A 7,558-nucleotide genomic window follows, 5' to 3' on the forward strand; every position below is an offset into this window, starting at 1 on the left:
GGGAGCGAGGTGATGGACAGCCTTGAAGCCGAGGCTGAGGAGTTTCTGCCTGATGCACAGGTTGATTGGTAGCCACTGGAGATTTTTGAGGAGGGGAGTAACATGCCCAGAGCGTTTCTGGACAAAGACAATCCGGGCAGCGGCGTGACCTATGGATTGAAGTGGGGAGAGACAAGAGGATAGGAGATAGGAGAGGAGGCTGATACAGTAGTCCAGACAGGATAGGATGAGAGCTTGAAGGAGCAGGGTAGAGGTTTGGATGGAGAGGAAAGGGAGGATCTTGGCAATGTTGCGGAGCTAAGACCGGCAGGTTTTGGTGACGGCTTGGATGTGAGGGGTGAACGAGAGCGCGGAGTCTAGGATGACACCAAGGCTGTGGGCTTGTGAGACGGGAAGGATGGTAGTGCCATCAACAGTGATGGGAAAGTCAGGGAGAGGGCAGGGTTTGGGAGGGAAGACAAGGAGTTCAGTCCTTCAGGGAGTTGTCCTGTTGCTTACCCCTCACTGGGGCCTTGCCTCTACTTCAAACCTTCCAACGTATCTTCTCTTCCATCAAATCTCTCATCTTTACCACCCAGAACACCTACTCCAATAGTTGCCTATCCACCTCCGTATCAAACAAAAACTCCTCACAATTGGCTTTAAAGCTCTCCACCACCTTGCCCCCTCCTACCTCACCTCACTTCTCTCCTTCTGCAACCCAGCCCACACATTTCACTCCCTGAGTGCTAACCTTCTAACTGTGCTTCATTCTCACCTGTCTCGCTGCCAACTCCTCGCCCACATCCTGCCTCTGGCCTGGAACACCCTCCTTCCTCAAATCCGACAGACAATTACTCTCCCCCACATCAAAGACTTATTGAAGGCATATCTCATCCAAGAGGCCTTCCCCGACCAAGCCCCACTTTTCCTCATCTCCCATTCCCTTCTGCATCACCCTGACTTGCTCCCTTTACTCTTCCTCCCCTCCCAGGCCCAAAGCACTTACGTATATATCTGTTATTTTATTTATTTGTTTTGATGTCCGTCTCCCCAAATCTAGACTGTAATCTCATTGTAGGCAGGGAACGTGACTATTTATTGTTATTGTATACTCTCCCAAGCACTTAGTACAGTGCTCTGCACACAGTAAGAACTCAATAAACACAATTGAATTAATGAATGAATAGAATCCACCCCTCTCCTTTCAATCAATCAATCGTATTTATTTATTGAGCACTGACTGTGTGCTAAGCACTGTATTAAATGCCATCCTGGTCCAAGTGCTTGTAATGACATGGCAATGTCGCTGTATCATTCTCACCCTCTAAACTGTAAACTCCTTGTGGGCAGGGAACACGTCTATCAACTCGGGTATATTGTACTCTCCCAAGTGCTTTGAACAGTGCTCTGTATGCCGTAAATACTCAATAAATTTGATTGATTGATTCTCTTTGCCTCTAATCTTTCCTGCCTTCAGGCTAACCTAGTCATTGCTGCCCAAACCATGTTCTTAAAGGAATGTTCAGCACACATCTCTACATACATCACATACTTCCAGTGGCTCCTTCCCTCTCTTCATACCAAGCCAAACCTCCTTACAAGTGGCTTTCTGATATTCTCCCTCCTCTCCTCATTTGTCCATCAGCTCTCTTCACTTACTTCCCAGCTCACACTCTTCAATCTTCCTAAACTGTAATGATGATGATGATGATGATGATAATAATAATAAGAAGAAGAAGAACAGTGGTATTTGTTAGTTATTTATAATAATAATGATAATAATGGTATTTGTTAAGCACTTACTATGTGCAAAGCACTGTTCTAAGTGCTGGGGAGGTTACAGGGTGATCAGGTTGTCCCACAAGGGGCTCACAGTTTTAATCCCCATTTTACAGATGAGGTAACTGAGGCACAGAGAAGTTAAGTGACTTGCCCAGAGTCACACAGCTGGCAATTGGCGGAGCAGGGATTTGAACCCATGACCTCTGACTCCAAAGCCCATGCTCTTTCCACTGAGCCACGCTGCTATGTGCCAGGCACTGTACTAAGCATTGGGGTGGATACAAACAAATTGAGCTGGACACAATCCCTGTCCCATCTGGGGCTCACAGTCTCAATCCCAATTTTACAGATGAGGTAAATGAGGCACGGTGAGTGATTTGCCCAAGGTCACACAGAAGACAAGTGGCAAAGCCAGGTTTAGAACCCATGACCTTCCAACTGCCAAGCCTGCACACTAGCCACTACACCATCCTATATATATTCATTCATTCATTCAATCGTATTTATTGAGCATTTACTGTGTGCACAGCACTGTACTAAGCACTTGGGAAGTACAAGTTGGCAATATATAGAGATGGTCCCTACCCAACAGTGGGCTCACAGTCTAGAAGGGGGAGACAGACAACAAAACAAAACATATTAACAAAATGAAATAAATAGAATAAATATGTACAAGTAAAATAAATAGAGTAATAAATACATACAAACATATATACGTATATACAGGTGCTGTGGGGAGGAGGAGGAGGGGGAGAGGAAGGAGGGGAGGAGGGGGCTCAGTCTGGCATGAGCCCTCACTTCTACTCCTGTTCTCATATTGTTCCAGGATGAAAACTCTCCCTACTCCCCACCCACACCCGTCTTCCCTTGGACCACAGTTCTCCTAGAATCTTACCTCCTGAAAGAAGACTTCCCTAACTAACACCTCATTAGTCCTGTCAACATACTTACACATATTTTATCATTATCTCCAACACTTCTGTACATGTGGATATTCAACTGCATCCTCACAAATTTACAATAACACCTGTTCTTCCTCCCTCTTCCACTCTTTGTGAATCATTTTTATCTGGCTTTCTCATTAGATTGTGAGCTCATTGAGGACAGGGAACATGGGCGAGGAAGCATCACGGTGTGATGGCAGAGCACTGGTCTGAGAGCCAGATGACCTGGATTCAAATCCAAGCTCTGCCACCCACTACCACGAGATCCGTGGGCAGGTCACTTAGCTTCTTTGAACCTCAGTTTCCTCATCTGCAGAATGAGAATAACAATACCTACCTTTCCTCCCTACTTCACAGCGTTGCTGTGAGGACAAAAATGAGTTCATTAATTTGAGAGGCTTTGGGAAACAAAAGTGCTATTAAAAAGCAAGGTAGTATTAACCCCCTTCTAGAGTATAAGCTCCTTGTAGACAAAAAAGTCATGTCTACCAACTCGATTGTATTATACTTTCCCTCATGCCTAGGACAGTGCTCTGCACACAGTAAATGCTCAATAAAAACCAGTACTTTATTGATTGATTAACGGGTTGTGATTCTGTTGTACTTGCTCCCAGCACTTAGGACAGTGCTTGGAATTCAGTAGTTGCTCAATAATAACAATAATAATAATGATGCCATTTGTTAGGTGCTTACCATGTGTCGGGCACTGTTCTAAGCACTGGGGTAGATACAAGGTTATCAGGTAGTTCCACGTGGGGCTCACAGTCTTAATCCCCATTTTTCTCTGAAGTAACAGAGAAGTTAAGTGACTTGTCCAACATCACACAGCAAACGAGTGGTGGTGTCGGGATTAAAACCCACAGCCTGTGACACCCAAGCCCGTGCTCTTGCCACTAAGCCATGATGCAGTGATTAATTTACCAACTAACACACTCCACTTTCCTACCATGAGGTGTCATCTGGTGCCCATTTTATTTTTTAACCAAATTGGTTTAATTTAAAAAGATTATCACTGATTTAGCAGCAATAGAAGCATTTATTTGGCATATTTGGTGTATTTGGGGAACACGGGATAAGGAGGTGGCACATTCCCTTTCCTAAATGAGCTTAAGAAGTGGTCACTGAGCAGGAGACAATCATTTTGAGACCAAGAGCTTGAATCTCACATCTTTGAAATGACATTTTAGGGCAGACATATAGAGGTTTCTGTCAACCAACCCTGTTGTAAATTGCAATATGATGATCCGTGTGGATATGCGAAATGTCTGGTCCACGTAATTCCTTGTAATGGCTTTTGCTATTGGAAAATAAATCAAAATGCTTTGTGCTGTTACAGACTTGGTGTCTGAGCTGATGATACTGCGATGTAATCCTTACCAAGCTTTTAAATGTAAAGGTGGGGAAACAAGCATGAATAATCCTACTTTCTCAGAAGTTGTGACTAATGGACCTGAGTCATCAGATTCAAATGCTTTGCAAAGGGTTAAGTAACCTCAAGGCCTCGCTACTGTTCAGTTTCCATTAAAATAAATGTCACGTATTGTATTTTTGACCTTTGCCATTGAACAGAAAAATGAGAAAATTTGAAAGATCATTAAATTCTTAGAAAACACATGATTTCTCTGCCTGCTAAGATATTAAAAAACTAGCAGACAGATGATTGAAATGAGTGGTCTAGTTTATTATATTTCCTTAGAATACTAAATAACTAGGATTTAATTAGATATGTACAGTTTGCATTTACATTATTTACCAGCCTCTACTGGAATACATTTTGCTGAGTAGGTCTACCAAAAAAGGAATAAGGAACAGTCAAAGGATGTGTTCTCTCTAATGCTTGTAATGTTCCATAGACTGTTGATTCAGTCTGAATATGAGAAACAAATTATGGATACCAATTGATCCTTAAGGATGAGAGAGTTTGGGGTTCTGTTGTCTGTGGATTCTAGGCACCTATCAGCAACATTTTACCATTTTTAATCCATCGAAAATGGTATTTATTGAGGACTTCCTAAGGGCAGAACACCGTATGAATGTTGGCAGGGTATAATGCAATAAGAGTTGTTAATAATAAATAATGATGGTGCTTGTAAGTGCTCACTATGTGTTGAGCACTGTTCTCAGTGTTGGGGTAAATACCAGTTAATTAGGTTGAACGCAGTCCCTGTCCCACAATGGGTTTACAGTCGCTCAATACAGTGCTCTGCACACAGTCAGCACTCAGTGAATACGATTGAATAAAAGAATAAGTAGGAATCCCCATTTTTCAGATGAGGGAACAAAGGCACAGCAAAGGGAAGTGACTTGTCCATCATCAATCATCAACATCAACATCAATCGTATTTATTGAGTGCTTACTATGTGCAGAGCACTGTACTCTCTGTGTCCAAGGTCCCACAGCAGACAACTGGCAAAGCTGGGATAAGAACCCAGGTTCTCAGCCTCCCTGGACCACTCTCTTTCCACTAGCTACAATATTGGTGGAGAGGACACAGTCCCTGCCCTTTAGAAGCTTACAATCTAGAGGGGGAGACAGACTTTACAATAAATTATGGACAAAGAAAGGGAAGAGAATAAGGATATGGACATGGGCTCTGTGGGGGTGTGTAGAGTATTAAAGTGGTTAGGTGTTACATACACACACGTCCTCCTTGGAAAATGGGGATTAAGACTGTGAACCTGATTACCTTGAAACCTCCCCAGTGCTTAGAACAGTGCTTTGCACATAGTAAGCACTTAATAAATGCCATAATTATTATTAAACTCCTTATGGTCGGAGAACAAGTCTACCAACTCTGATGTATTAAATTCTCCCAAGTGATTAGTACAATGCCCTGCATACAATGAATGCTCAATATATCTGGTCTTGTCTTATGCTGTCGAGTCATCTCCAATCCATATTGATGCCATGGACACAGATCTCCCAGAATGCCCCAACTCCCTCTGCAATCATTCCAGTAGTGAATCGATACTGTTTTCTTCTTAAAAATCCAGAAATGGTTTACCATTACCTCCTTCCATGTATTAAACTTGAGTCTCCATCCTCGAATCTCTCCCATGCTGCTGCTGCCCAGCACAGGTGGATTTTGACTTGTAGCAGATTGCCTTCCACTTGCTAGCCACTGGCCAAGCTAGGAATGGAATGGACATACCTCTGCTTGACTCTCCCTCCCACAGTTGAGACTGGAGAAGTACTGGAAACTCTCCAGGAGTGACCCTGAGAGGGGTGCTCAATAAATACCATTAATTAAAAATACCACTGATTGAAGGGAGAGAGAATAGGGTGGAGAGATGAGAGATTAGTCATGGAAAGAATATTTTTTTAATATTGACATATATTTCCTCACCTTCATCCCAAAACAATCATGGGAAATTTGATTTCCCATACTTTCAGAGTCCTCCAGACTGTAAACTCCTCCTCTAATTTGCAAGCTACTTGTGGGCAGGGACTGTGTTTACCAACTCCATTGTATTGTATTCTCCCAAGTTCTTAATGCAGTGCTCAACACACAGTAAGCACCCAAGAAATACCATCAGTTGACCATCTTGGAGTAGGGTGATGATCCTGCAATCAATCAATCAATCAATTGTATTTATTGAGTGCTTACTGTGTGCAGAGCACTGTACTAAGCGCTTGGGAAGTACAAGTTGGCAACATATAGAGACAGCCCCTACCCAACAGTGGGCTCACAGTCTAAAAGGGGGAGACAGAGAACAAAACCAAACACACTAACAAAATAAAATAAATAAAATAGATATGTACAAGTAAAATGAATACATAAAGAGTAATAAATCTGTACTAACATATATACATATATACAGGTGCTGTGGGGAAGGGAAGGAGGTAAGATGGGGGGGATGGAGAGGGGAGCGAGGGGGAGAGGGTGGGCTCAGTTTGGGAAGGCATCCTGGAGGAGGCCTTGATGCAGAAGGAATTGATGATGAGAGAGTCAGTAGTTTATGCACACCAAACCTCTTCCTCTCCAACTGCATCAATCACTGGAAGAAGTAATTCCTTGATGGAAGAATAATAATGAAAATAATAATAATGAAGTTGTGGTATTTGTTCAGCGCTTACTACGTGACAGACACTGTACTAAGCACTGGGGTGGATACAAGCTAATCAAGTTGGACACAGTCCCTCTCCCACTGTGGGGCTCAGAGTCTCAATCCCCATTTTGCAGATGAGGGAACTGAGAAACAGAGAAATGAATTGACTTGCCCAAGGTCACACAGCTGGCAAGTGGTAGAGCCGGGATTAGACCCCACGACCTTCTGACTCCCACTCTATCCACTATGCCACACTGCTTCTCATAAGGGACGAGTCACCCATTCTTGGAGACATGAGGTTGGTGGAGTTTCTTTGAAATGTAAGGTTGAGGCTGTACCTATGGGTGTGAGGGTCAGAGAAGAGAATCACTTGCACACTAGCTCCATGAAAGCTCATTGTGAGCCCAGAATGCATCAGCTTATCATTATATTGTACTCTCCCAAGCACTCAGTACAGTGATCTACAAAAAGTAAGCGCTCAGTAAATACCACTGATTCACTGATCACTGGTTATCCTACTATAAACCCCATATGGGACAGGAACTGGTTATCTCAGATTTACTGCAGGGCTTAGTTCAGGGCTTTGCACGTGGTAAACGCTCAACAAATATTAATGTTATTATGTGGGGTGAGCATTGCTCTGGACCTTGAGCTCCCCTCTAAACTGTAACCTCACCGTGGGCAGGGAACATGTCTCTTTATTGTTATATTGTCCCCTCCCAAGCACTTAGTACAGTGCTCTGCACACTGTAAATGCTCACTAAATATGAATGAATGAATTCATTAATGGATGAATGTTC

The 7,558-nt window shown here is 43.1% G+C and overlaps 1 non-coding gene across 1 annotated transcript; it reads right to left on the reverse strand.

Moving 5' to 3' along the window:
- Positions 1-5,797: 5,797 nt before the first annotated feature.
- On the reverse strand, positions 5,798-5,935 carry LOC119926365. The gene has a single exon (XR_005450247.1). It is a non-coding gene; the product is annotated as a small nucleolar RNA SNORA7 (small nucleolar RNA).
- Between the last annotated feature and the right edge of the window lie 1,623 nt (positions 5,936-7,558).

The sequence above is a fragment of the Tachyglossus aculeatus genome, chromosome 3 (genome assembly GCF_015852505.1).
Source record: "Tachyglossus aculeatus isolate mTacAcu1 chromosome 3, mTacAcu1.pri, whole genome shotgun sequence".
In the NCBI taxonomy this organism is placed as follows: Eukaryota; Metazoa; Chordata; class Mammalia; order Monotremata; family Tachyglossidae; genus Tachyglossus; species Tachyglossus aculeatus.